This window comes from Aegilops tauschii, chromosome 1, assembly GCF_002575655.3.
Source record: "Aegilops tauschii subsp. strangulata cultivar AL8/78 chromosome 1, Aet v6.0, whole genome shotgun sequence".
Lineage (NCBI taxonomy): Eukaryota > Viridiplantae > Streptophyta > Magnoliopsida > Poales > Poaceae > Aegilops > Aegilops tauschii.
In genome coordinates this window covers 187,494,529-187,515,744 of record NC_053035.3, presented here as the reverse complement: position 1 = coordinate 187,515,744, position 21,216 = coordinate 187,494,529, and positions in this window count along the sequence as shown.

Sequence of the window (21,216 nt, the reverse complement as noted above, 5' to 3'; positions counted from 1 at the left end):
TACGTGCGTACAAGTATGAGGGGGTCCGAATCCCTTTCTATGTTGCCTTGGACCTGCTTTTATAGCTCAAGCGGTAACCACGGTGGCAAAACAGTCATTATCTAGTGATTAGATAGCTAACAGTGTTATCATACCTAACTCTGGCAGTTAGGACAAAGTGCATTAAATGCACTACTAGGTGTCATGTGGAGGGTGAAGCCCAGCAAGCCTGTCGTGCCGCTTAGTCGTCTTCTGCTTATCAGTTTGACATGCCTCTTGGACGGGTGTCATGCGAGGATAATATGTCTTCCAAAGGGCAGCCACGTATATAGTGGAAGCCACTTAATCATCTTGGAGGCTCGACGCCGCATTGATAATTGACTTGCGTCATCGGGCGGTGGAGCGGTGGTGCCTTGGCAGGATTCCCTGCCATTAGTGGTCCCGGCAAGCCTGTCGGGGAAATCTTATACTTGTCCTTAGGGCGGCCTCGACCCGGCTAGGCTCTCCTGCCCAGCAAGGGAGGCCTTCCCAGGGTAATGTTCTGTTGTCTTGTATGACTTGGTCTTCTTGATCCGCCCCTCGATCTCATGAAGAGTGGCTCCTCTGGTTTGGTCTTGCTTTGATATGATTGGTGCTAGATATATGGTGCTAGCATGCCTGTGTATAAGTCTGGGCAACAGATGTGAATGTTCATTGCACAACACAAGTCACATACTTATTGATACATATCATTGAGGATGTTCAAGGACAATAAAAAAGACCCATAAATATATAGGAAATATCACCATCACATGGTTGCCTCTAGGGCATATCTCCAACATTGCTACCTTGTTGTCTTTATTATTTTAGATTACAAAAACCTATATCTACCATCCATACTACACTTGTATTACCATACCTTCGCAGAAATAGTGCACCTATACATACCATTGTATTGGGTGTGTTGGGAACACAAGAGATTTCTTGTATTTGCTTGCAGGGTTGTTTGAGAGGGACCATCTTCATCCTACACCTCCCACGGATTGATAAACCTTAGGTCATCCACTTGAGGGGGATTTGTTGTTATCCTACAATACTCTGCACTTGGAGGCCCTACGGAGTCTACAAGAATAAAGTTGAGTATTATAGATCACATAGCATCGCAATTAAGTAATCTGACATGCACATCATCATGTTTATCATAAATGGGTGGCACATCTAAGCATGTATAAGACATAGGATGTTGTGTATCCATAAGGTGATCAACATCATGCACACAATCAGTGTCCACTAGTGGGACAAGCGAAGCACCATCACCTATGTTACCTTTGGGGCTCCACTCATGTGGTGTAGGTGAGGCATTGAAGATCGGCACTTGGTCAACGTCGTCGTCTTGATGGAACCATGTGGGTGGGTCATAAACCACAAGTACAAGGGATTGCAACAGTTTTCGAGGGTAGAGTATTCGACCCAAATTTATAGATTTGACACAAGGGGAGCCAAAGAATATTTGTCAGTATGAGCAGTTGAGTTGTCAATTCAACCACACCTGGAGATTAAATATCTGCAGAAAAGTGATTGGTAGCATAGTAATATGATAGTTTGATAGTAGTAGTAACGATAGCAATGGTAAGGGAACAACAGTAATAGTTTTGTATCACTTGTAACAGTAGCAATAGCAATCGTAACTTAGCAAGAACAATATGTGGAAAACTCATAGGCATTGGATCGGTGATTACGTTGGATAATATTCATCATATAACAATCATAACATAGGGTGACACAGAACTAGCTCCAGTTCATAAATACAATGTAGGCATGTATTCCATAGATAGTCATACGTGCTTATGGAAAAGAACTTGCATGACATATTTTGTCCTACCCTCCCGTGGCAACGTGGTACATAAGGAAACTAAGGGATACTAAGGCCTCATTTTAATAAAGAACCGGAACAAAGCATTAACACATAGTGAATACATGAACTCCTCAAACTACGGTCATCACCGGAAAGTATCCCAATTGTTGTCACCTTGGGTTTTACGGATCATAACACGTAATAGGTGAATATGACTTGCAAGATCGGATCACGAACATAGATATAATGATGATAACATAAACGGTTCAGATCTGAAATCATGGCACTCAAGCCCTAGTGACAAGCATTAGGCATAGCAAAGTCATAACAACATCAATCTCAGAACATAGTGGATACTAGGGATCAAGCCCTAACAAAACTAACTCGATTACGTGATGAATCTCATCCAACTCCTCACCGACCAGCGAGCCTATGAAGTGATGACTCACTCCCGGCCGTGAGCATCATGAAATTAGTGATGGAGGATGGTTGGTGATGACGAAGACCGAAGACTCCTCTCTCCGGAGCCCTAAACAGGCTCCAGATCTGGCCTCCAAATGAAGAACAGGAGGTGGCGGTGGCTCCGTATCATAAAACGCGATGAAACTTCCTCTCTGTTTTTTCTAGAAAAATAGGATTTTATAGCATCGAAATTAGGATCAGCGGGGCCTCGAGGGCCCCACCACCCACCAGGGCGCGCAAGAGAGGGGTGGCGCGCCCTGGTGTCTCTTGGACAACCAGGGCCACCCCTCCCAGTGGGTCTTGGTTCTAGTATTTTTTTATTTATTCCAAAATAATTCTCCAAAAAGTTTCGTCCAAATCCAAGAACTTTTATTTCTGCACAAAAACAACACCATGGTAGTTCTGCTGAAAACAGCGTCAGTCCGGGTTAGTTTCATTCAAATCATGCAAATTAGAGTCCAAAATAAGAGCAAAAGCGTTAGGAAAAGTAGATACGATGGAGACGTATTAGTGGGTCGCCATCTTCCACCATGGCCATCATCATTCCCATTGGAGGGTTGGATTCGTTGAGAGTAGGCGTGTCTTCATGTATGAGACCTTGCACCAAATAAGAAAGCACACTAGGAGTAAAGGTTAGGTTGTTAGAAATCATAGTGGCATCACATGCCCTATCAACTACCTCACTCACTCCTACTATGATGCTCTCACTCATATGGTTGGTCGAGTCACTCAAAGGGTGGTGATGGCTCTCATCCTCACATAGGATGTCTAGCATGTTTTCGTGTGTGGGGCTAGTGGTGGTCACACTCAACCTCTCATAAGAAATGCACCAATGTCATATGTGGTGGGGTCACTCATCTCACTCATGTGGTGGTGGCTCTCCTCACATGGAAATTAGGGCGTCTCATCATATGTGGGTGCTAGAGGGATGTAGGTGCTAACGTCTCCATACTCAACTCCTTTCGCGCCTTGGTTGAAAGCAAAGTCCCATGCTCAACCTCCTCATACATAATGCCTCCAAAGATGAAAGCCGTAGGATGTAGCAAATCATCACTCTCCTCCTAGACCGAAGGGAAGTTCCATGCGGCGCCTCGGTGCTTGACTCCAAGTATGAGTCCCATGTGGGCATCGTCTTCATGTTGTTGAAGAGGTTGTGCTCACCACCTTGGTTGAGGGGAATTTCCCATGCTCAACCATCTTGGTTGGGGTATTTCAAAACATGGAAAGGTCACCCTCGCTTGTAGTTGATCGCCTTGAAGGTGGTGCCGAAGCTTCTTCTTGGTGGCGCTCTTCACGCGGTCTTCTCTTGTTCTCGTGAAGGTTGGTTGTAGCATGATGTAGAGCTTGTTGAGACTTATTGGCGTGCTCCTCTCGAGCGTCTTCATATTGATGGTGACATTGTCGTGCTTGAACTTGTAGCCGATGGTGTTCTTCGTCTTCATGCACTTGTTGTTTGAAGGTGTCTTGACGGTCGCCTGGATGAGGACGTTGCCGTATGGTGCTTGCTTCGGATGCGCAGTTCAAATATTTGCGACTTGAGCGTCTCCGCCTTGAAGATGAAAAAGGGGAAGAAGACTTGTAGTTGGCCAACATGTGTCGAAGGTGATCCATGTGTGCGTCCAACTTGTCATCCAGATGGTCTCTTTTTTGAGCCTTGGAGTAACAGATGTCGATGGCCAGTCGCTCAGTGCAGTCACACAATGTATCTTGCATTGCTCGTTGTAGTCCAAAGTTGTGAGTTCTGGTGACGTAGTTGCTCGCGTGTTCGTTGTCGTTAAAGACCGGAGATGATGTGCTACGCCTATCCATCGCAAAACTCGTGCAAAGGTGAATAGGAAATGAGATAAATAATACCAAAGTTACCTTTTCCCGAAGTTGAGGATGTATCCCGTTTCACTCAATGTGAATTGAGAGAATAGTGGAGTTGGTACCGGACTTGTTCACTCACACACTTACAAAAGTAAAGCTTATCGAGTGGCTTGGTTAGGACAAGTGGCATAAAATTCAAGCAACCGGTAGTCCAAGATATTGATAATGTTGAGGAAGATTCATAAAATTTCAATGTAAAGCAAATAGATCAATAGCTATGTGTAGGACACAGAAACACACACATGATGATAAGTGGGATCCACGCAAGCAAGGAATGAACACAAAATGTGTTACCACGAAAAAGCTCATGTTGCACGGATACTAGAGGAACAATAGCTCGATTTCTCAAAGGGCTAGATACGCGCTTGTGCACCAAGCTATGAGAGTAAAGGTGTCGTCTTCTATCCCAAGTATCTATATGTACGATCCAATATGATCTACTATGCAAAATGGCTCAATGCTATTGCTTTTGCTTACAAGCTATTTTGTATCTCCGCTTTTGCCTAAAAGCTTTTGCTTTTTGTATGTATGTATGTTTCCTTTGCCACTATGCTTGATTCTCGAGCCAAGATGTGAGACAAGTATGTAAGGTATGCACGGGAGAGACTTATGGCACAATGATGATAGAAAGATGGTTGCACGCTAAAAGTAGCTATCCAGAGTAAGTGTATCACCAAGGTGCACAAGTAGCATGGCCCAGAAATTCTCAACCCTCTAGTCCCAATAGGTATGGTAGGCAATAGGCTCTAGTCTATGAATGCAAATGGCAAGGAGATGTAAAATTATTTCATCGGAGTTACCATCCCTGCTTACGTCTGTGGTGTCAAAAGGTGAAGAGGTTGTTGTCGATGTCGACTCTATGGCAATGATGAGTGGTGGTGTTGCTAATGTTGAACCATTCCAAGTTAGCCGAAACACCTTAGGAAATGAAAATCGCAACTCAAAATCTCAAACAAAATTGGTCAAAATTGTGTTAAGGTGGCGGAAGAGTATGTGGGCGGAGTTATGTGGAAGTTATGGTGGAGGGCCTAGGCAAAGATGCCAAATTTGAAAAAATTATGATGGGGTCAAATGGTGGTCGTACTAATTTTATGTGAAGGGGAATGTCAATAGCTACAAAATGAGGTAAAGAATATCAAAATAGGAGTTCGGATGAATTAGTTATGGCCGAAACAAGAATCAGCCCAAGTCAGCTTCTATAGGTACCACACGTCCCGAAATGGACGTATGCCTGGTGGCTGGGGCCGGACCAGACGTCCGAGAATTTCGCTCTGGTTAGGGGGTACTAGATTTCTAGTGAACGACCGGACACCTGGTGCTTCGGGGGTCTCCGGACGTCCGAAAAAGTGTCGGTCCTCCGGTGGGTCGGCGTCAACTCGAGATTTCATATCCAGGTTGCATTTCTAGGCAAAAAAAAATCTTGAGGTCAAAATTGTTGTGAAAGGAAATGTTGGGATGGATTTAGTGGTGGAGTGGTGGGGAAAGCACAGATCCACTTGCTAAACAACAAAATCATGGATCAAACACAACAATACATCACAAGAACCAACAAAACACAACAAATTTGGGAGGGCTATTTTTGTGGGGATTTTTGAAACGGGGCAAAAACAAACAATAAAATAGGCTAGAAAATGAGGGGGGACTCCAAATTTGTGGCAACCTTTCTCTTGATACCAAATGATATAGGGCAAACCCTAGGGTGGCCCGATCTTCATGAATTGGAGGTGGATCCAAGGGAGGGCACAAAGAACACGGGGAAAAACAAGGGGAAGCACAATAGGAACACTCAAGAAGAAGTCCAATCACACATCCACTAGACTACAACCACACAAGATCCATGAGGTACATGAAAAAAAAAGGGAAAATAGCACAAGGTAAGGTTCATCCCAAATCCCATGGGGAGATGAGGTCTTGATATCCTTGGAGGATATTCCCTAGAAAGGGGCATTGATATCCACTAGGGATCTTCTCACATGGAGGTCTTGACCTCCAAGAGGAGTAGTGGATAGGAGCAAAGCTCTGCTAGATCTGAGCTATCACTTTGCTAACCCTAGTTTGTCCAAAGGAGGGGTATTTATAGTCTAGGGAGAGAGGGATATATGGGTCGAAGCTCTCTACACACGCAGTTCCGGATGTTCGGTGGTGGTAGTTGTCCCGTCGATCGCGAGGGACCAGATGTCTGGTGGATGCCAGACATCCAATGATTCAGTTCTGGTTGGGTGGCACCAGATTTCCGGTAGTCGCCGATCGTCTGGTTGTTGGAGTCGGTCGGACGTTTGGAGGCTTGTCTGACGTCCGGCTGCTATAGAGTCTATCTGCTACTAGTTTCTTGATCAGCTGGTTGTGGTCGTGTTGGACATCCGGTAGTCCGTCGGATGTCTGGCGTCTGTAGCTTGCTGGCAGCTCCTTCTCTTGCTTCTCGTGTTCCGCATCCTCGCCTCTTGTCCATTGCTCCTAGCTGCTTTATGGTCTTCCTCTTGGTACCTAATCACACATAGTGTCTGTTTGAGGTAGTAGCCATTTCTCACATGTGGAAAGTGTAAGTTCGGTAGGGAGCGAGTTAACCTCTGTTTCGATAGCTCTTGAACGAGCTCTTGTCATCGATCCACTTGGTGTCTTGGGTGATGATGGCATGTCCATGGAGATGACCGTAGGATGCTCCGCATCATGATGCTAATGTGTGTGACAAGTGAACAAGCATCTACCTCGAGGTCAAAGCAAGCATGCACAAAGCGCTCAACAATGGTCTATGATATGCATAGGAATCATTCGCAACACCAAAGAAGATGAGATGTCTAAACACATGGGTCTATCCAAAGTGCAATACAATCAAAGCATAATCCAAATAGGGTGTGGTGAAAGTAGTGTGTCACTCAACACAATGGAAATGACAATTGTTCATCATGTTTGAGGCAATCAAGTCAAGCATGTCGCAATCAATGGGGCAAGGCATATGTGGATAAATGACATTGTTTCAACCAAACATATGATAGTAGCAAGTAATCCACAAATTGGATGCAACACAAAAGGTGCATATGTCATGAGGTGTGGCAATATGGCAATCATGAGTGGAAGCAACATCTCTATCATGTGTGCAAATAAGTGGTCCAAGATGACCAATGTGTATCATGGTGCAAGCAACACATGTAGTATGATCTACAATATCCATGGTCAAGGCTTGGGAGTTCTTAAATGAGAAGGAGACCGCCTCAAAAATCATGTCCTTGTGCATCCTTCACAATGTCGATGCACAAGCAAGTGCGATGTAGAAGCGTGTTGGTGTAGTGTGTAAGTTGCTCGCTCTCAAGAGCTCGAATGGTCAACTCACGCGAAGTGGAGGTTGACATGAAGTCGAAATATCCTACACATGCACAAACAAAAGCAAATAATGTATGTGCATGGTAGATAAACACATCATCCATCAGGATGGTTCTCTTCTCTTGCATATAACCATTAGGATCACAAGTGCCTGAACAATATGATGCAACAATGGCGATATTCATAGCACTAGGCATATGGTGCAGAAGGGTAAGGCAAACATGCTTTACATGAGAGATTTCACAAGCTCCAAATATGTGGAAGAAAGTTATGGGGGCAATCCCATTAGGAAAACTCATAGCATTGTTGCACCCAATACATAGCAATCTAGCATCTGCAAGGCAACATATGGAGCAATTGTGCAATATTCACTAGCAGTCAGGGGCAAAGCATGGAGATAGGTCCCATCAACCGCATGAAACGAGCAAGTATGAATTATGGGTGATGCAACATAGGCAAGCATAACAATCATGTCGTGCAAACTAGTAGTGCGAAGATGCAACATACTAGAGGAAATCATGGCAATCATGTCATGTGAGCAAATAGTAAGCATATGCAATGCACATGACATATCACAAGCAAGACAATTAATGGGGAAAGCATCAATACTATCATAGGCACGGGGCACAGAGCAAACATTGCAATAACAAGTAATATCTCTACCAAGCTTGCAAAATACACATACGAGTAGTAGGAGGGTGTTCATGTGTAAACCAGAGTTTGGGTCACAAATGTATGGCAAAGGCATAGGGTGTATCATGTGTATCATGCCGTGGATTTTTCACGGCATATGTCCTAGTGTGAGGACTTGTCATGAGGCCAATGCAACTAGGTAGTAGCTTGAGAGGGGTTGATAGGGACGAGAGACGCGTGTAGATCATCGAAGCGGATTAGCACACGAGACAAGATTTAGACAGCTTCAGGCCCCGGGAAACATCATCTGGTAATAACCCTACATGTTGTTTGTGGCTAGGTCTTATTCAATATGCTCATGAGGGAGTTGCTGTATAAGCCGGCTCTCCTCTAGTTGTGTCTAGCCCTCTAGATTATTTCACCCCCTCTTGGGGTGCCCTGCCCCTCCTTATATAAGTTAGAGGGGTGGGTTACATGTGGAGTCCTACCAGGATTAGGACTAGTCTATCTTCTAATACAAGCCGGATACAAGTCCGGGTCTTGATTCCTTGTAAGGAAAATATTCATCATGCCTTTCCTCTTAAGCCGGCCCACCAGAACATAAGCCGGCCTTCCCACGAGTCGGATCACTAATAGGTCGCCGAGGCTCGGGCGGGTCCCCAGTGAGTCGCCAAGTGTCAGTTGGGTCTCTGGTGAGCCGCCAAGTCCGGTCGGGTCATATTTCCGGCCGGGTCATACCGCGGGGTATATCCCCGACACAAGTAATGGGGAAAGCATCAATATTATCATAGGCACGGGGCACAGAGCAAACATGGCAATAACAAGTAATATCTCTACCAAGCTTGCAAAATACACATACGAGTAGTAGGAGGGTGTATCATGCGTAAACCAGAGTTTGGGTCACAAATGTATGGCAAAGGCATAGAGTGTATCATGTGTATCATGCTGTGGATTTTTCACGGCATATGTCCTAGTGTGAGGACTTGTCGTGAGGCCAATGCAACTAGGTAGTAGCTTGAGAGGGGTTGATCGGGACGAGAGACAAGTGTAGATCGTCGAAGCGGATTAGCACACAAGACAAGATTTAGACAGCTTCGGGCCCCGGGAAACATCATCCGGTAATAACCCTACATATTGTTTGTGGCTAGGTCTTATTCAATATGCTCATGAGGGAGTTGCTGTGTAAGCCGGCTCTCCTCTAGTGGTGTCTAGCCCTCTAGATTATTTCGCCCCCTCTTGGGGTGTCCTGCCCCTCCTTATATAAGTTGGACGGGTGGGTTACATGTGGAGTCCTACCAGGATTAGGACTAGTCTATCTTCTAATACAAGCCGGATACAAGTCCGGGTCTTGCTTCCTTGTAAGGAAAATATTCCTCATGACTTTCCTCTTAAGCCGGCCCACCAGAACATAAGTCGGCCTTCCCACGAGTCGCCTTCTGGGCCATTGGGTCTTGTCGATCGTCTGACCCACCCGCCGGGTCACTAATAGGTCACCGAGGCTCAGGCGGGTCTCCGGTGAGTCGCCAAGTGTCAGTCGGGTCTCTGGTGAGCCGCCAGTCCGGCCGGGTCATATTTCCGGTCGAGTCATACCGCGGGGTATATCCCCGACATTAGCCCCCAGTTTAATTTGGATTTATCCATGTTAAACTGATCCTGCAACATAAACACAAGAACAAATTTGACAAGTTGTTCTCCAGGTTAAATATTCTTGTAGGTCGGCACCTGATCATCCTTAAGTCCTTGTCATTTCCTTCTTCTAGAAAATCCGGGTCAATAGGCCAGCTTCATAATCAATTTGCTGACATTGGTTTCTCACAGAAAAATATTGTGAAGAATAATTCATTTGATTCAGCTCCCAATCCTTAACAAAAATATTGGTCTTGAAATACTCATCTGATTTCAGCCGGCTTGAAGATGTAGAACTTGCCGGTTTATCATTGCCAACATATCCGGTTTGTAAATATTGATAGCAGCAGGTCATAATTGTTGCTAACATCAAGCTTGAAAATGTACCTCACTTATATGCATATCACTTGTAGCCCCCAAGTCTTAAGAAGGGAGCGTAGTAACAGCTTAAGACTTGCTTTAATACAAATACTATAACTTTGCAGAAATCTGGTTTGTTCATGTAGGTCACCAATCATAAACTAACCATTTAGTACTTCCCATGTGTAGCCCCCAAGTGCCATTATGCAATAATGAGCAAGGACTTTGTAGATATGATCATGTAGACTTGAGCAGCAACGTGTAGCCCCCAAGGGCCGGCTCAGTAAGATAATACTGAGCTGGGACTTTATATATACTTCATTGAAAATAACATCATATGATGTAGCCCCCACCGTGGGGCTCGAACCCACGACCATAAGGTTAAGAGCCTTGTGCTTTACCAGCTGAGCAGTGGACCCTTCAATATAATGGATTAAGTCTTTTGTACTTGGAATTTTTGACAGGAGCAATTAGTAGCCCCCAAGGGCCGGCTCATCACTATGTGATGGGTCGGGTCTTCAATAAGGCGAGTTAAGAATGACCTTGCATTAGCCCCCAAGTACCATGGTGCATGCTGGCGGTGACATGGGACTTGCGTATTTGATGTAATCTCAATCTGAATAATGTAGCCCCCAAGTGCCGGGTTGTAAGCCTGCAGCGACTCGGGACTATTCCTTCCATTGCAGAATAAATCATATCCATTGATAAAGAAATAACAGCCATTGCGCTGAAGCGACTTTGAAAACCTCAATCATAATACTGGTTATTGATAACTATAATAAAAATCCAGCCATGTTGGCTATTCAAGATTTGAATAATATAATCCGGCATGAAAACCTCAATCACTCAATATCATCATGAAAATCCAGCCAATTTTGGCTATTAAAGATTTGAATACCTTATCGATTGACAAGTAAATCCGGAGTTTAAATACCCGACGGCTCTTGGCTGATGGCGACTTAATACGCATCCATTGTAATCCGGGATTTTTGTAACCCGGCAGTTTATAGCCTTTGATAATCAATAACTGATAACATCAATTTTGATGATGGGCTCGAGCTTAATCATTTATGTAAGCCATAGCTCTGCATGTTCTGCACAAAGTTTAAACAACATATGCCCTGCCCTGGCGACTTAACGTCAAAAACCAGGGCGGGTAACAACCCAATATAGTCTTATGTAATTACTGAAAAGACTAAGCAAGGCCATTCAAGCCTAAACATACTGGCGATTTAAAGTTCATAGTCAGGGCGGGTTATCAAACCTCGCATATTCATATAACCAGGAAAACATACCTATAGGATTGATTTATATTGTTGGCTTACATTGCCATACCCAGTGAGGGTAACAATCCAATGATTTATAAGCACATGATTCCAATGGCACAATCCAAAATATACTGGAGACTTAACGTCCAAAGCCAGGGCGGTTAACCAAAACCAAAATATTCATATCATTATTGAAAGACATACCTGTAGATTAATACCATGGTGATGCCTTGATAATTATAATCCAGGGCCAGTATCAACCCGGAGTCATGAAATATCATCATTTTGATTGCTCAAGGCAAAATATCCTGGCGACTTAAAGTCTGCTATCAGGGCGGGTTATCAAACACAAAGATGCTCAATGATGAGCCATATAATCAAGGCTACATGGCCTGTGAAATCAGTTCATACTGCCAGCTTACGACGCCATATGCAGCAAGGGCAACATCCCAAATACTTAGAGTGAAAATCTCCAAGCACATAATCAAAGCACACTGGCGACTTATCGTCCAAAGCCAGGCCAGGTTATCCAAACTCTGGATATACTCAAATATGAGTCATGAGGATTAAGGCTACATGGCCTGAATCAATTTTAAACCACATACCATTATGGTACAAAGGTATGAACCTAAACAATGTTCAAAACAAATAGCAAATAAGGTAAAAACAAGGCCTTCATAGGCTGCCAAGCCTTAATATCAAGTGTTGTTCAAGGGCCGCACAACCACTGAGTTAATCCTTTATTCAAACCTGTAAGTCGGACCTCACATGACCAATCGATGTTTTAACTTTGACAAGTTCAGGGTCTTTATAAGATTGACTGTCAAGAGTACGGTGAGTCATTCCAGGATTACCTGGGCGGAGTGGCAGACATACTAAGGCAGGATAACCCGGATTTTTGGTGAATACACCTGGCGTCCAAGCCGATCAAAAGGGTGAATATAGCTATGTTCATTGAACAGGAAGCCCCCAAGTGACCTACAACAAACCATCAAGGCAGGTTACCTATGTTTGAACTGCACATTACAGCAAATTCTCTTTGGTAACTTTTAACTTAGGCAGAAAGCCCCCAAGTCATTTGCAACAAGGTGTATAAGCCGGATCAAAGGATAGTCACAGCTGTGCTCAGTGAGCAGGAAGCCCCCATGTAATTTGTAACAAGGCATGCAAGCCGGATCAAGAGGGTAGTCATAGCTATGCTCAGTGAGCAGGAAGCCCCCAAGTGACCAATAATGTGATAAGCTAATAAGGCAGGATACCCATGTTTGAACCGTGCATCATGGCAGCAAGTTCTTTTTGGCAACCTTTAATTTTTCCTGAGAACTCAAACTTGCGAGAGATGGATTCTTTTTGAACCAGAATTTTAAACCGGATATTTGAGAGCTTCAAAGCTTTGTGAGAGACAGATTTCCCTTGAGACGGATTTTAAACCAGAACTCTTCATTTTAAGCCGGAAATTTTCTGACGGCCTTTAAATTTTCATCAATATAACAGTAGCCTCCGGGACCGGGTTATCTTCCATCCAATGACCCGGAGTTCTTGAATCTGCTTAAACTGGCAACATTTACTGAGCCATGTCCATGTAGCCCCCGAGTCTTAAGACGACTCGAGGAGTTGGCTTAATATTCTCCATATTTCATTGTTATATATTCCCGGTATGAGTCGTTCAACAGCTCAATGACATAACGGTCCCTTTTGCAGTAGACAACTTGTCCTGCATTAGAGAACGTGCAAGCCAGAGTAATTGCTCTTTTAAAGGAAGCATTATGTAATATAAAAATATACCAGATGGATTTCACCTGATATGTTAGGCCAGAAGTTATCCACCGTGGAGTTGATGATCACCACGGTGAAGCAGAAATCAATCACGGCCGAGTCGGCCGCGGGAGAAGACAGATGAGCCGCTCGCGGCGTTGTAAGCCAGCGCGGACGGGCGAGTCAATCGCAGGCGCTATAAGCCAGCGCGGACGGGCGAGTCAATCGCAGGCGCGGTAAGCCGCGCGGACGGGCGAGTCAACCACATCATGTTGATGTAAATCGAGCCGTAGAAGCGGCGGTTTGCACATATATTCGTCGAGCACCATGGCATGGTCAGATGCTAGCGCATGATAACGGTTGCGTGAGTTATACATCCATGACACGACCATCGCTCTTGTAGTGAATAATTGTCCTGCATAAACAATATTGCAGATCAAGGCAGAGATAAACTATTTTTTGACAAAAACAATAAGTGTTAGACTTAGATGGATATCACCTGATGATTTTGTTTTCTGCATTGGAGGCAATTTATAGATGAAAACAGTACTAGTAGTTGATTTTTGAGATGGGATGACTGGTCATGTCACCGCCTGGCGTCTCTGACCACTGTACTGGTGTTCTGTTACTCACGAAGCTGAGCGCCTACTCGTGGCATGTGTCGTGCCTGTCGCGGCTTGATCCACTTGGTGTGGCCTCACACATTAAAAACAATATCAAATGTTTCTGGACTTTGTATTGTTCCCTTGATTTCCCAAACGCCTGTGTAAACATGTGAGAGCTTGGCATTTATCTCAAGCATTGAGCTATTCTGGAATAAGAGATCATGGTTCTTAGCAGCCAACTGAGCGCAGGCTCAAGGTCTCTCGCTTGCATCGCTTCAAGTATTCCATACATCTCCTTCGCAATATCTGGAGTAAAAGACTTCTCTAGGAGCTTTGAGATATTTGCTCGAGGCAACATTCAGATTCTTTTGACATCCTTCAAGTTGGTTCAATGGCACCATTTTGTTTAGCTTGGCCTTCAGTTCTGCAAGGATGGATGAGCGGTCATAACTGTCCATGGTATCTGTATTCATCATCTGCATCTTCAATATGGTCTGCATCAACTTCATTCACTATCTGACTAATAGCTTTCTGAACTTCTAGCAGAAAATCACACACGCTTTTCAACAATTCGGTCAAGTGCCTTTCTTAAACTGTCAATCTCCATTGTCATGCACCCAACTAAGTAGCACGGTTTTTGCACATCGCGGCCAACTGTGGCGGAACGGCCGACTCGTGGCGCGGCGGAAGGGGAGCTCAGGTGAGCCTGCGGCCACAGCGGCAGAGGCGAGGCGGCTCTGGGTGTAGCGGCTCAATTCAGGGCGTGACGATGGAGGCAACCCGTAGCGGCGACTCAGCAGCATTACAGGCCGGCTCGGAGGCTCCGGACCACGACAGCGGCAGAGACCGCAACGGTGGCTCAGCCACGAGAAGTTAGTCGAGGTCTGGCGCGGGGGCAGCTTGGTGGGTCGCCTCGGCGGCTCAGGGACGAGGCGGCAGGCCAGCTAAACGGCGCAGCTGTGTGCTCGAAGAGGCCCCGGGGAAATAAAGTGAGGCGACCACAACAGCGACTCAGCTCGAAGGTGATCCGGCGACTCAACGCAGCAAAGACAGCACCGTGGACATGTGGCTCCTTGGTAGTGCAGGGCCGGCAGCCAGGGCTCGAGGCACAGCGGCCTGGAAGCGGACGGAGCAGCGCAAGAGGCGGGTGGCTCAGTGAGGTAGCAGAGGCAGAGATGAGCCGGGGGTCGCGGGTGAGCCGGCGTCGAAGTACAGCAGCCAGCACGCATCGGCGGGTCCACGACAAAGGCAAGCCGAGCGGCTCGAGGCGCAGCCGCAGCTGCAGCAGAGGTCGAGATCGCAGCGGCGTCAGAGTCCGAGTCCCTGCAACCCGATCCTCCTCCGGGTCGTACCGACTGTGAGGGCGCGAGCATCAAGGGACTTATCATGCCCTTTCTTTTTTCTTTTTGGAAAGATCTCGTCCAAAACAACCTTGAAATCCGCATGGCACTAGATGCACTTTGTGACTTTGCTTTTTTAGGGGGTGTTTGGTTCAGAAGTCCTAGGACTTTTTCTAGTCCCAGGGACTAATCAAAAAAGACTCTCTAGTAGAGTCTTTTTCTAGTCCCTGTAGAAAAAGTCCCTCCCGTTTGGTTCCTAGGGACTTTTTAGGGACTTTTTCTAGTCTCTGGGACTAAAAAGACCCTGAACCAAACACCCCCTTAATCTCCACGCACAGAAATATGTCCGTGTCGGCGACTCGAAAAACAATTGCTGTCGGTCTTGGCAACTCTTGAAAATCTATCCGGATTTGACGGATTGTCCGATCTCGGCGGCTCACACCACGCAACCATAACTTTTTCTTCCATCTCAAATCTCACGTATGTCGGTCCGGCTGCTCATCATCAATACGATGCAGATCCTTCAAAAACTGGTTCCTCTTTATCCAAAAAATTATAAACTTCTCGAACCCTACATGAGATCCCTTCAAAAACACAACATCATCATACATAGGCCCCACGGTGGGCGCCAAATGTTGTGGATTTTTCACGGCATATGTCCTAATGTGAGGACTTGTCGTGAGGCCAATGTAACTAGGTAGTAGCTTGAGAGGGGTTGATCGGGACGAGAGACGCGTGTAGATCATCGAAGCGGATTAGCACACGAGACAAGATTTAGACAGCTTCAGGCCCCGGGAAACATCATCTGGTAATAACCCTACATGTTGTTTGTGGCTAGGTCTTATTCAATATGCTCATGAGGGAGTTGCTGTATAAGCCAGCTCTCCTCTAGTTGTGTCTAGCCCTCTAGATTATTTCACCCCCTCTTTGGGTGCCCTGCCCCTCCTTATATAAGTTAGAGGGGTGGGTTACATGTGGAGTCCTACCAGGATTAGGACTAGTCTATCTTCTAATACAAGCCGGATACAAGTCCGGGTCTTGCTTCCTTGTAAGGAAAATATTCATCATGCCTTTCCTCTTAAGCCGGCCCACCAGAACATAAGCCGGCCTTCCCACGAGTCGGATCACTAATAGGTCGCCGAGGCTCGGGCGGGTGCCCAGTGAGTCGCCAAGTGTCAGTTGGGTCTCTGGTGAGCCACCAAGTCCGGTCGGGTCATATTTCCGGCCGGGTCATACCGCAGGGTATATCCCCGACACAAGTAATGGGGAAAGCATCAATATTATCATAGGCACGGGGCACAGAGCAAACATGGCAATAACAAGTATTATCTCTACCAAGCTTGCAAAATACACATATGAGTAGTAGGAGGGTGTATCATGTGTAAACCAGAGTTTGGGTCACAAATGTATGGCAAAGGCATAGGAAACATGGTAAAATGGGCATAAAGTGAGAAGTGGTATATAACCCATAACCATAAGAGGGCCATGTAGAAGAAATGCGCAAGATCTTCGCACGAGAAGGTGGGTGGAGGTAAGCACTCCATGGTGGTGCACATCTTCGTCAACTCGTGCGCTTGCGAGGTTCACGAGTAAGCATGGGGACCTACACAACAAATACACAAACAAAAGAAATTATGTTTGTGGTAAATGTACACATCATCCATCATGATATGTATATGCATGTGAGAGTTAGCACAAGATAAGCAATGCTCAAAGAAGTTTGAGGCACGGTATAGAAATATGTCATTCCTCATGAAAGGACTATTGTTATGTGTAGCATAATGGATGGATCAAAATCGGAATCATGCAAAGTATATGATGGATCAAAATCTCCTAATATGTATGAAGAAACTATGTGGGGCTCCTCATGTGCAATAGCGGAAGCATAACATGGAGAAAATTGACAACATGGCAAACAATGCTTGTCCGAATCTAGGTGATCATGGAATGCAAAGGGAGCATATCAATTGCATCACAACAAAAGCAAATTCCAATAACCAAGGGACTGTCATCTAGGCCATATGTGCAAATTGGGTTTATTTTAATGGGATAGGCATAGTTACTACGATGAGATTGCAAAGATGTGATATGATGTATCTCATGCATAGCATATGACAAGTCAAGTGGATCATCAAACATGATGTGACCTAAAGAATTGTCACAAGATATCCTATGCAACATGGCATCACAACTAATAGATGGGTAATAAATCATCGCATGGGGAAATCATACTAGCGTGGTGCATGGCAATAGGTAAATCATCATCATGCAAGCAATCAATGTCCACTAGTGGGATAAGAGCATCACCTTCACCTATGTTACCTTGGTCGTTCCACTCATGTGGTGTAGGTGAGGTGGGAAAGACCAACCCGTAGTCAACATCATCATCTTGATGGAACCATGTGGGGTGCATCATATTCCGCCATGGCCATTGTCTTGTCCAAAGGAGGGACGAAGTCGTCGAGGATCGGTGTGTCATCATATATGGGACTTTGCACCAAATGAGAAGACGCAATAGAGGTAGATATTAAGTTTTCTGAAATGCAAATGGCCTCACAAGACCTATCAACTACCTCACTCTCTCTATGTGGTGGCTCACTCGCTCCCTCAAGGTGGAAGCGCTCAAACTCACATATGGTGGAGTCACACATAACACTCAAGTGGTGGTGGGTGTGGCTCTCCTCACATCGGAAATGGGGCATCTCATCATATATGGGACTAGTGGTGATCTCTCTCACTCTCTCACTATTGGTGCAAAATTCTCTGCACTCATCAACGTACGCCGCCATGGTTGAAGGAAAAATCCCATGCTCAATCATCTCATCACCGTCGCCGTTGACGAAGGCCGAAGATGGCACATCATCACTCGCATCCATGACCGAAGGGAATATCCGATGCTCGGTCATCTCACTCTTGCCTCCAAAGATGGAAGCATCATCCTTGCTACCATGTCGCTCACCTCCAAATCTTGGTCCTTGAGTTGCTCCGTAGTCGTAGTCGCCGCCGCACCGTCTTCAAAAAGATTCATGGTAGACTCGGCATTGTTAATGACACAAATAGGAGTGGCGGTGGAGTTGAACTTTGGAGCGTCGTCTTAGATCTCATCAGGCTTGGACATCTTGGTGGTACTATCTTCATGCTCGTCGTGTTTGAGCTTGGTCGCTGTGAAGTGTGCATGGGGTGGAGTAGTCTTGGCCTTCTTGAGTTCTTGTTCCACCTTGAGAGCACCGATGTAGCGGTTGTCGAGAAACTCGTAATTGTTCTCGAAGATAGTCTTGGCGATGTCATAGTTCAATCCCGTGGTTAAGTGGCACTTCATCCAAATGGGTTCATCCACACCAGCTCGTCGCAAGGCTTTCTTCATCTCCTTGAAGTACTCGTCGATGGACTTGGATTCCTGTATAGTATTCTCCAATTGGCGAAGAAGATGTTCCGTGTAGGTGGAAGGCACAAACTCTCGCCGCATAGCTTTCTTCATCTTGGCCCAACTCATGTGGAAGCTCTTCCAAGGTGTGTGAAGCCACCATGTAGACGGACAATCATGGAAGTTACTTGTGGCGCACTTCACTTGATCTTTGAAAGGGACTTGAAATAGCTTGAGGTAGATGTCCATGTTGTGCTCCCACTTGAGGTACAATCGGGGTCTTGAGTTCCATAGAAAGGAATCACATGGTCGGTGTTGATGTCATAGTAGCTCGTGGGAGTCACAAACTTGAGCTTGGGAAGCTTCCATTGAGCATATGCTTGAGGTTCTTGTCGGCGAAGATGTCGTACATCCAAAGGCAAAGATGCCTTGAAGTCACTCAGAAAAGAAGTCCAGGTGAGTGGTGAAGTAGTAGAGTGGAGGTTGGTGTCGAGCTCTCTAGCTTCACGTTCTTGTCGGTGATGGTGTCGATATCGATGTGACCTTGTCGGAGATAGTAGCTCGGGATGATTTGCACTTGAGAGTCTTCTCAAATATGAGGAAGACCTCTCGCTAGTGTTGATGATGGCTTTGATCTCCTCCATTTGAGCGTCCATCTTGGCGTCGAAGTAGTTGCTCATGGCATCAAACTCGTCATTATTATTGTAGACCGAAGGAGATGTGTCATGCCTATCCGTAGAAGCACTCAAGAAGGTGTGAGAAGGAGATGGAATGAACATACCGAAGTTACCTCTTTCCGAAGTTGTAGATGGATCTCAAAGACCACAATGTAGGCAAGGAAAAGAGTGCACTTGGTGGAAAACTTGTCCAATCCTCACAACCTACACAAATGGCTTATAATGGAGCTCGATGGGGTTAGTGGCACAAAATATCAAGCAAATTGAAGTCCAAGAAATTTTAGTAGTTGAGATCAGTCCAAAGGACTCAAAATGGAAAGCAATTGATCACAAATATAGAGGAAGACAATAAAGAAACACACGTGGTGGGATAATGGGGCTTGTGCAACTATAGGGATGAGCAATACAAGATTGCCTAACGAAAACTAAGCTCGTGTTGCACAAATACAAGGAGAGCACTAGCTTGATTGCACGTTTGGGCACGATTCACCACTTGGCACCAACCTACATGCATGCAAGAAAAATGTTTCGTATTCCATGTGTCCTCATGCACAAGTATATCTTTTCATGATCAACTCTCTTTGCTTATAAGCTTTGATCTTTTTCTTGCTTAGAAGCTTTTTTGTCTTCTTTTTTCTTTTTCTTCCTTTCCACTATTCTTACTGGGCCTCAACCAAATATGCAAGATGAGTATCACAAGATATGCACGGGGGGAAGCTATCATATGATATACCAAAGATGTAACAATATGATATCGTATCACTATGGTGCTAAAGTTTTTGCGAAGACCGACAATACTCGGATAGCTAGTCTCAATAGGTATGAAGGTATTCGCAAAGATGATGGGTCTATGAAAGTGTAATGGAAAGTAAGGAGAAGTTTGTGACCTAACCTTTCACGAAGTCGGTGGTACCCGCCATTGCTTCCGGTTGAAGGTGGTCTCAAAGGATGGATGGTCGTCGTCGATGATGATCGTCGTTGGTTGATGTAGTAGATGGACGATAGACGTTCACTTGGTGGTGGTTGATCGAGCAGTCATCCCTAAGTAGCAGAAACACCTTAGGAGACTCAAATCGCAACACAAACAACCACAGATGCAATGGGAACTAAAATGGATTAAGTTGAGGAAGTTTTGGGTGGTGGTGCGGAAGTTATGGTAGAGGGCCTAGGAAAAGATTCCAAATAAAGAAAAAATTATGGAGACAAATGGTGGTGGAGGTAATTTTTGGGGATGGGGGTGTCAATAGCTTCGAAACGAGCTAAAGAACACGAAAATCAGACTCTGGATGAATAGTTATGGCCAAAACTGTGAAAGGGGTGATGTTGTGTGATGTCTCTGATTAGCTCGAAAGTTAAGGGGTTAGAGGCGAAACTTCCGGGGTCCATAAATTTCGAGGGTTGTTGGAGGTTTCGGGGGTTGCAGATGAAGTCCGGAGTGACCCAAGAATTTTTGGTGTCAACTCTCTATTTAGCCTGGAAGTTCCGGGTAAGGACGGAAGTTCCAAGGTCCGAAAGTTTCGCGAGTGCACGGAAGTTCCGGGGTCGCGGAAATATGTACGAGATGAACCTAAATTCAAGATCTGAGAATGGGGGCTGAAAAACTCGATTTCCAGGGCGAAATTGAAGGGAGGAGAAGAACTGGGGCTAGGGAACGCTAACGGAGGTAGATCTACTTGCCAAACACTAGATCCTCAGAAAGAAATCAACAACACTCACTAGAAACGTCAAAATGCAAGAAAGTTTTGGGGGCTATTTTTTCGGGAAAAATTCGAAATTGGGGAAAAATCGAACTAAAGGCTAGAAAGTAGAGGGTAGGGCTCCAAATTCATGAGAACCTTTGCTTTCATCCAAGATGACATAGTGTACGGGCCAAAGTACCCTGACTTGTCCCGATGTTCATAAATTGGAGGTGGATTCGAGGAGGAACATGAAGAACGCGAAGAGAAACATGGAGAAATAAAAGGGGAATGATGAGGACATCAATACCATTGTTACACCCATAGCCCCTGCTGCTATACATACTGGGCCAATTACTAGAGCTCGCGCACGCCAATTAAATTACCAGGTACTTTCGTTTCTTGGTAATGATTCTAATGTTCATGAGAATATGATGCTGCCTAAATTGG